We start from the raw sequence: 9,443 nt of genomic DNA, 5'->3' as shown, positions 1-9,443 counted from the left end.
CCTGTATTTTTCTCAAATAGGTAAACTGGGTTTTTAAGTTACCAGTAGCAGTTGATATCAATACAGAGTGATCACATTTTGTAAAGTGAACCTTCATCAAATATGGAATAAGATATTGGTTAGACAATAAGTAAAAAGCAGCACAAACAACATAATTTAATCTAGGTGACAACATCATATAGTTGTCCAGAAAGTCAACTGTTGGGGTAAATTTTATAATACTTAAGGCAATATAAAAACATGTGGTTACTTCTGCAATGGGCTTATAGATAAAAATATTGAACATTTGGAGACTATTACAATAGTGGCTTTTAAATACTATGCATAGAAACCTGTGAATTAAATTTTTTTCCTTTTTTTTTTCTTTTTGTGCTAGTAGTGGAGCTAGAACTCAGGATCTCATGCCCTTGCTTAATTTTTTGCTCAAAGTTGGTACTCTACCATGTAGCTATATCTCCACTTCCTGACTATATAAAAATAATATTTTATTTTACTGTAAGGGTGATGTACAGAGAGGTTACAGTTACACAAGTAAGTTAATGAGTACATTTCTTGTCCAACAGTGTTGCCTCCTCCCTCAATTTCTCCCACTTTCCCTCCCTTACTTCCCCCCCAAGTTGTACAGTTCATTTCCAACATATTGTCTAGTGAGTATGACTGTTGCATTGGTTCCCCCTTTGTCCTTTATCTCACTATTTTGTTATTCTCTTTCCCTTCCCCAAATTAGATTAATGTATATACAAGATACAAGGTACCAAAATCAATAACAGTGACAACAGGGGATAAATCAAAGGGAGGGAGAAACAAAAGAAATAACTTCACACAGAATATATTTTTAAAAACCACCTCTAGTTTCCTTATCTTAGAGTTCATTTAGATTAGCATCATTTTTTTTGATTAGCATCATTTGATATGTTCATCTGTACATAGCTATTGAGCTATTGTGATCTTCTGCTAGGACTATCCTAGGCATGTACAAATTATTACAAGTGAGGGAAACCATGGAGACTATGTTTCTTCGGATCTGGCTTCGGATCTGGTAATACGTTTTTTGCCAAGTCTTTCACTTCCTTAAGAATGGGGCGATGTCATGCTTTCTGATGGAAACATAGATACCATTGTGTATGTACACCACTCTGGAAAGCAGTATGAAGGTTTCTCAAAAGACTAAACATAGATCTCCCCTATCCAGCAATCCCACTCCTGGGCATTTATCCAAATAATCACAAAGAAGGCCACACTAAAACTACCAGCACAACTATGTTCACTACAGAATTATTTACCACAGCTAAGATAAGGAATCAAACCAGATGCCCCTCAGTAGATGAATGGATCAAGAAAATGTGGTACATATACACTTCTGATGGTTAGGTGGAGGTAATAGTCTCAAATTTGTCTGCCCAGAATGCTTTGAACTGTGATCCTCAGATCTCAGCCTCCTGAGAAGCTAGGATTACAGAGGTGAGCCACCAGAGCCTACCCTAAAATTCTTGATTATGCTGCTAGTGGCAAAAATCCATGAGTAACGCGAGTGTTTGCCCTGTTTCATTTTTCCTCATCATGTCCCTTGCTTCTCTTTTTTCTTTGCTGCAAGTAATGTTTGATAGTAGGCTTTTCAACAGAAAAACAGAGGAGTCAAGAGAGAACTAAAAAGCCCTTAAATAGTTTACAAGCCAAATAAACAACATCAAAATAATCAACAATCAAGCCAAGTTCTGGCTTCATATATGTAAAATATATATTATATGCATGGGTGGCTGGGGATATGGCTTAGTGGTAGAGTGTTTGCTTAGCATGCCTGAAGTCCTGGGTTTGATTCCTTAGCACCACATAAACAGAAGGCAGGAAGTAGCACTGGGCTCAAGAGGTAGAGCACTAGAGCAAAAAGAAGCCGCGGGGGGCTGGGGATATGGCCTAGTGGCAAGAGTGCCTGCCTCATATACATGAGGCCCTGGGTTCGATTCCCCAGCACCACATATACAGAAAATGGCCAGAAGTGGCGCTGTGGCTCAAGTGGCAGAGTGCTAGCCTTGAGCAAAGAGAAGCCAGGGACAGTGCTCAGGCCCTGAGTTCAAGCCCCAGGACTGGCAAAAAAAAAAAAAAAAGAAGCGCGGACAGTGCTCAGGTCCTGAGTTCAAGCCCCAGGACTGGCAAAAAAAATTGTATGCATGTATATAAACTTAAAATCTTGCTAAGGTATCTGATATAATAAATTTTATTAAATATTATTTATTAAATATATCTTGATAAATTTTAAGATATCTTAATAAAACTTATTTAGTGATCCAGAAAGATATGAGTCCTCCCCTTTTAACATTGGCCATTTTGAATTGTAGGACATAAGACAAGGATAGAAAATCCATTTAATAATTTCTGTTTGCATTCCAGTGCCTTTAAACTATCACAATGAACTTGTATTTAGTATGATTTTAAGAAACAAAATAGTATATGTTAAGATAATATCTATTAATGCTTAATAGGTTGTAAACATTTAGTCTTATTACCTGTGCTGTGCAGGAAAAGTGACCTCAAGCAAGGTAAGTGGCTATTATTTGAAGCACCTTTTCCAATTCAAGTACATCATTTCTAGGCACTGCTTCCCTTCCTATTTCTGTTACATCAAGTCAAATGCTAAAGTGATAACTTGTCTTTTATTATTAACAAGTATATTATGATCCCAAATCTAGAGCACACCAAAATACAACAATGATAATCTGCCTACTAGAACATAAACTACTTTCAAAAACATTACATCATCTTTACACTTACACAGTTCTATGGTATAATGCAAGAAGATTGTTTTGAATCAATAGTAACAATTCATAAAACATAAACAACTAAGTTGTAAGCTGATAGCTCACACCTCTAATCCTAGCTACTCAGGAGGCAGAGATCTGAGGATTGTATTTTGAAGCCAGTCTTGGCAGTAAAGTCCATGAGACTCTTATCTCTAACTAACTACCAAAAAGCCAGAAGTGAGCTCGGCACCCATAGTTCACTCCTATAATCTTAGCTACTCAGGAGGCTGAGATCCAGGGATCATGGTTCAAAGCTGGGCAGGAAAGTCCATGAGACTCTTATCTTCAATGAATCACCAAAAATCCAAAAGTGGTACTATAGCTCAAAAGTGGTAGAGCAGCAGCTTTGAGCTAAAAAGCTAAAGGACAGTGACCAGGCCCTGAGTTCAAGCCCCAGTACTGATACAAAAATAAATAAATAAAATAAAATAAAATAGAAAGGTTAAGTAAACTTATCATGGTAACATGATTAATAAAATACAAATCTAGCTGGGAGCCATTTCTCATGCCTCTAATGCTAGTTGCTGTTGTTCTTTTCGGGGGGGGGGGGTGCGGAGAGGAGGTTCAGAGATTAGGAAAAACACAATCTATAACCAGCTAGGATAAAATTAGTGAAACTCCCCAACCAATAAAGCTGAGTGGCATTCCAGCCACACAGTAGAAACAGGAAGATCACAGTCCAGGCTATCTCAGCTTAAAAAAGAGAGAGAGAGAGAAATCCTACTAGAAAAAAGAGAAAATACTAATTAGAAAAGCTAAAAGAGCTAGAGGTATGGCTCAAGTGGTAGAGTACCTGCCTGGCAAGGGTGAGGCTTTGAGTTCAAACTCCAGACCATCCAGTAACAAAACAATACCAAACTAATCTGGAACATACTTATGTTGAAATTCAGTGATAATTCCAGAACATAAAAACAGGATTATCAACCGTGTTCTGGTGCTTTCTTGTTGCCACTAGTGATCTCGGCCATTACTTTTGAATCATGGCCTTTGTGCCAAATACTGTATCACTTTCAAGTGCTTTATGTCAAAGAGTGTTGTTTCAGGGGAATTAGCAGAGTCCTTCTGCCCTGGAGATGTGTGCAGAAGGCTGTGAATTTGCCTCTGGCTAGCTCCAACTTGAAGCATAGACGAATCATGACATCATTGGTCTCCTTTGCAATCCTGAATCAGTTACTGACCGGGCACATTTTCAAAGCACAAGACATGTGACACAGGTCCACCAGCTGAGCAAATGACATAACAAAGAAACGAGTTGGGATTCCCTCCACAGTACTGACGAGTGCCACATCACATGACTCCAGCAAATGCCACGGAGGAGAGCAAAAAGAATGACACAAGTGCCCATAAGGGAAACTGCTGCTCATTCGAAAACACTAAATAAAAAATATAATCACTAAAGAATAAATCATGCTAGTCATATTCAAAAAAATATGGGGTTGAGTCTTCCTTGCATCACAGAACTGCAAAGCTGAGCTAGGACAAAGATACCCAGATTGGTAAGGTTTACTTAGGGCAAAGATCACAGACCAATCTAGTACTGCCCATTCATTAATCCGCCCTGAAGAAAAGTGACCACAAAGGAGACCTTCTCCCACTCTCCACCTCTGCCAGATGGCTCTCCTTGAGTCTATACACAGCAAGAACTTACAGTTCCTGGGATGTGCATGCTGACAAATGAGGAAACATACCAGGCAGTGTCACAGAGCTAACCTTTTGTTTTAATTCCATATTCTCAAGAAGTTAACCCACAGGGCTTTGCTGCCAAGATGTATAGAAGACAAATTTCCCCATTGAGCAAAATCAAGATTATTACATGGATTATGAGTTGAAAACAGGCATAAATTTCTCAAGTATAAATGTAAAGCCTTAAGAGAAGAATGTCTTTCTCTTTCCAGGTATTAAGATCTCAGCCAGTCCCTTCAATAGAAAGATCATAAAAAGGCTGGGTGTCTGTGGCTCACACCTGTAATTCTAGTGACTCAGTAGGCTGAGATCTGAGGATCAGAGTTAACTATTAAGAAAACATTAGTGGTGGTATGGCTCAAGTGGTAAAATGCCAGCTTTGAGCAAAAGTCAAGTGAGAGCACAAGATCATGAGTTCAAACCCAATGCTGGCACAGAAATAAGTGCCTATCTAAATACCTAAAGGCTCTGCCTTGGTGGCATGTGTGTGGGTGTGTGTAATTTGATGTTTGTCGCTCGGCTCCTGTGGGCATCTGCAGTGCTTGGCGACCTGCTCAGCCTACATATTTATAAAATGGCATTAATTTCAGAAAACACTAAGTGGTTGCACACTGATATCTACCAAACCCTATTTAACTGTCACTTTTTAAAAAGAAAATCCAGATTTTCAACTTTTCTATAAAATACCCAGGATCAGTCAAGATGGGTCCCACATTCCTAGAGCGCCTTGTGTATGGGGCATGCATTTATTGCAGTGCTCTGTGAACATCTCAGTGTCCTATGATGCCTAACTACTAATTTCTAGTAACTTCCTGACCCTCTTAACTAAAAGGTACATTAGAAATCCCGAGACCGCACCTTGATTTACAAAAGGAAACAGACCAGATCTTAGCGCATTTGTCATGGTATGGTGACATTACAAGGGAACTAAATTCTGCCACTGTGGCAACATGGATGGAACTGCAGAACACAATGTTACGTAAATAAGTCAGGCACAAAAAGTGACTCAAAAGACTGAGGTCTGAGGATCACAGTGCAAAGCCAGCCCAGGCAGAAAAATCCATGGGACCCATCTTTAAATAACCAGGAAAAAAGCCAGAAATGGAGCTATGATCTAAATGGTAAGAGAATCAGCCGTGAGCAAAAAAGCCAAAGAAGAATGCAAGACTCTGAGTTAAGCCCTAGTGCTGGCACAAAATAATCAATTAAAAATAATCAAGAACCTTAATGTAAGACTTCAAAGTCTGAAACTACTAGAGAAAAACAAAGGGGGAAACCTTAGCATGTAGGCAAGGATTTTCTGAAACAAGCTATAATAGCTCAGGAAATATCAAGAATAAATTTAATTTGATTGCATCAAATCAAAAAGCTTCTGCACATCAAAGGAAATGATCACAGAATGAAGACAAGCCTACATAAAGCCTACATAGTAGGGCAAGGTGGGGAAATCTGTTAATCTAACAGAGAATTAGTATGCACAATATATAAAATCAAAAATTAAAACAAAAATATCCATTAAAAATGACCAAGTGACGTTCATTGGCTGGCATTCTACCACCTGAACCACACCTCCAAACCCCAGACCTCATTTCATTCTTAGACTTCCAGCTGAGCTCCATGCTTCCTGTGGAAGATGGATACAGAGCAGAAGCATGTAAAATATGTGTGGTACATCATTTTGACAATAAAGAAATAAATTTTAAAAAAGAATTGGGTCAGAATAAGTTAGTGTAGCCACCGTAGAAATCAGTATGGAGGTTCCTCAAACTAAAACCACAACTACAATGTCATCCTGCTGTATCATTGTGGAGTATACATCTGAACAAATGAATAGCACACAATAGACATACCTACACATCCATGCTCATATCAGCACTATTCCAAAGAGTCTAGCAATGGAATTAGTCTAGGTGTTCACTGATGAATATATTGTATGTGTATATGTGTGTGTGCATGTATGTGTAGTGCATACACATATATAAACATATGTATGTATATACACAAATATAATACAGCTTTATTCAGCCATAATGAATAAATATCATTTGCAGGAAAATGTATAGAACTCTAGATCATCATGTTAAGTGAGATAAGCCAAACTAGGAAAAAAAAAAGAAAGAAAAGACAAAATGACGTACATATCAAAAGAAGACTATTGCGGGGAAGCCAGTGGGAGTGGAGAGAGCAAAAGAGAGTGATGGGGAGGATAAATATGTTCTATATGCATGTATAAAACCTGAATAACTGAGCCTATTAAATTGGTAAATAAATAAGTAAATAAAAGAGAGATAAGAAAAAGCAATAGGATCAAAGCACTATATACATGTGCAAAAATATCACAATGAAACCTCTTTGCATAACTAAAACAACTATACAATTAAGAAAAATTTTAATTTTCTGGCTTTCAGTTTCTAATCCTTCAAAATTCAAAAATCTGTTTTAAAAATAGCTGCCTTGACAACTGAGTAATAAAACTTTCTTTTCTCTAAAAAACAATGCAGATTATAAATATCTGTGCCTTAAAACATCTTTGTTTCCTCAATGCCTGTGACATTGCTAACAAAATCCTTAGGGTTCTTTGGGGGTGGCTTCTGTAGAGATATACAGCTTCCTCTCCCCAAATGTGACATTGGCTATCTCCATACATACAAGAATTTTTAAGGTGCAGATCTTACATTCCTTCTTGTCTATAGCACTGTTCTGACCAACTTTTACATTATCTTGTAATACTAAGGATTCCAGGAATAAATAGTTTTTTTAACTCAAGGAAAAGTACAGAGAATTAAAGCTAGATAATACTGTCTTCAAACCCATTTAAAAGCATCTCACTTTCACAAGTTGCCAGTCCTGATTTACTGATCTACCAATACTGTGCTCTAGTAACAGAATCTCAGAAACTGCTTTTGTGGAAAAGCAGTCTTCACTTGAGGTGGCAAAATCTCAGGGGCCCTGCCTGATACATCGTCTCCTTGGTTCTTAGCCGGGCTTCACTGAGAACCATGGATTTTGTCACAAGACTATGTGCAAACACCTTGTGACTGTGACTCCAGGGACTGTAGATAAACAGGAGACCTCCACCCCAGGCAGCAGCTCATGGCTGTATCCCAAAAAGGCCCAAACACTTACTTTTCCTCTTCATACCAACACTGTATAATTAATCTTCTTTCTCTGCCTGGTCTCTTTAAATGGTCTATTTGACAGGGGTGGGGTAGAAAGATGACCACATCTGTGATGTTGGAGCAGCTGGAGTCAGACCTCTGGCCTAGAACTCTGCTTACGTTTATATATTATATGACACAGAAATGACATGGGGAGAAAGGCAGGCTCATGCCTGTAATCCTCGCTACTCAGGGGGCTGAGATCTGAGGATCTTGAGTTGAAGTCAGCTTGATTGAAATAAGTCCATGAGACTCTTATCTCCAATTAAACACCAAGAAAAGCCATAAGGGGGCTGTGGCTCAAGTAGCAGAGCACTATCCTTTCGTGAAAAAGCTTAAGGACAATGCCCAGGTCCTGAGTTCAAGTCCTAGGACTGGCACCAAAAAAAAAAAGGAAGAGAAGCAAGGCTCACAAACTTTCCTGATCTGATCCTAGAAGATAAGCAAGAACAGAACAATACTTAACAGAGCTAAAAAACTTCTTCATTCTTGTAACTCTTTTTTAGAATTTTCTTCTCCTTGAATTTTGTTTATTTAGTTTGGTTTGAGTGCTAACGTTTGGGGGATTTTTGCTTGACATTTGCCCATGTTGTGGGGTTCCCACTTGTTTTCTTTGTCATTTCCACTAGATCTGATTTACAAGACTTTTGATATCCAAGCCTAGCATCCACCATGGCGAAGTTTTGGCTACCAAAGTTAATTCCTATGACCTCAAGGCACACAGTGAACTCTGACACAGCTAATTCATCAAAGCCGAAGTCCCTGTGAATCGTAACATGCTACAGTCATGCTGAATTGAAATCAGCCATACAAATATGAAAACAAGAAGTCACTTTTCCATGTCCATTAAATCATGTGCTAAATCTGTTCACCTACTTCCCAGGAAGGGCATCCTGGAAAGCGCATTCATTAGAACATATAAGATTCTCTAAGTATTTCATAACCATGTGTGAATTGAGACGAAAACAAAAACATCTTAGGAGTATTCTATTCATTACATACACAACCTTTTGCTTTCACTAACAAAAATGATCATCAGTAGCTAATATGTTAAGCTATTATTTGTCTTTATTAGTTATTAAAAGCATGTGGTTAGCAGAGAAGTAGATATGAAAATGGCCAAGCTGCAATTACCTGCACCAGAATAGAATTAACTCACTAACAGTGCTAAGGAAAAGATCAAGTTGCAGAAAACTATGTACAACCGATTTATCCTTATGTAAAGTGAAAACCATGCAAAATTGAACAATGTTATACTGCTTCCATTCTTACTTTTAAGTCTAAAAATCCTACTGAGAAAAACAAAATCACCCTAGTATGATTTACGTATGAAGTACATGTTTCTATAATTATCTACTATAACGCCCATATATCAAAGACCTCTTTGGATTTAAATGAAATTTATAACCATACATTACCTACACAGAGATGGTTTCTAACAGATTCTTATTAGGAAAATATAGATGAAAATATCATGCACTACAACTTTTTGGAACTAGCATATGACCAGGCATCAAAGAATCAAGCCTGCAATACTAGATACTCAGAAGGCTGAGATCTGTGGCTCACATTTGGAAGCCAGCCCGAGCAGGAAAATTTATTAAGACTCTTATGTTCAATTAACCAACAAAAAGCAGGAAGTGGAACAGTGGCTCAAGTGATACAGCAACTTGGGCCGGGGATATGGCCTAGTGGCAAGAGTGCTTGCCTTGTATACTTGAGGCCCTGGGTTCAATTCCCCAGTACCACATATACAGGAAATGGCCAGAAGTGGCGCTGTGGCTCAAGTGGCAGAGTGTTAGCC

The 9,443-nt window shown here is 38.3% G+C and overlaps 1 protein-coding gene across 1 annotated transcript in view; it reads right to left on the bottom strand.

Moving 5' to 3' along the window:
• Adamts20 (ADAM metallopeptidase with thrombospondin type 1 motif 20) overlaps positions 1–9,443 on the bottom strand; it is a 110,857-nt gene that overhangs the window by 83,928 nt on the left and 17,486 nt on the right. The gene's annotated exons all lie outside the window — the stretch shown is intronic.

Source organism: Perognathus longimembris, chromosome 1 (genome assembly GCF_023159225.1).
Source record: "Perognathus longimembris pacificus isolate PPM17 chromosome 1, ASM2315922v1, whole genome shotgun sequence".
NCBI classification, from domain to species: Eukaryota; Metazoa; Chordata; class Mammalia; order Rodentia; family Heteromyidae; genus Perognathus; species Perognathus longimembris.
The sequence above is the reverse complement of the archived record's forward strand: the minus strand, read 5'-3'. Positions and strand labels throughout refer to the sequence as shown.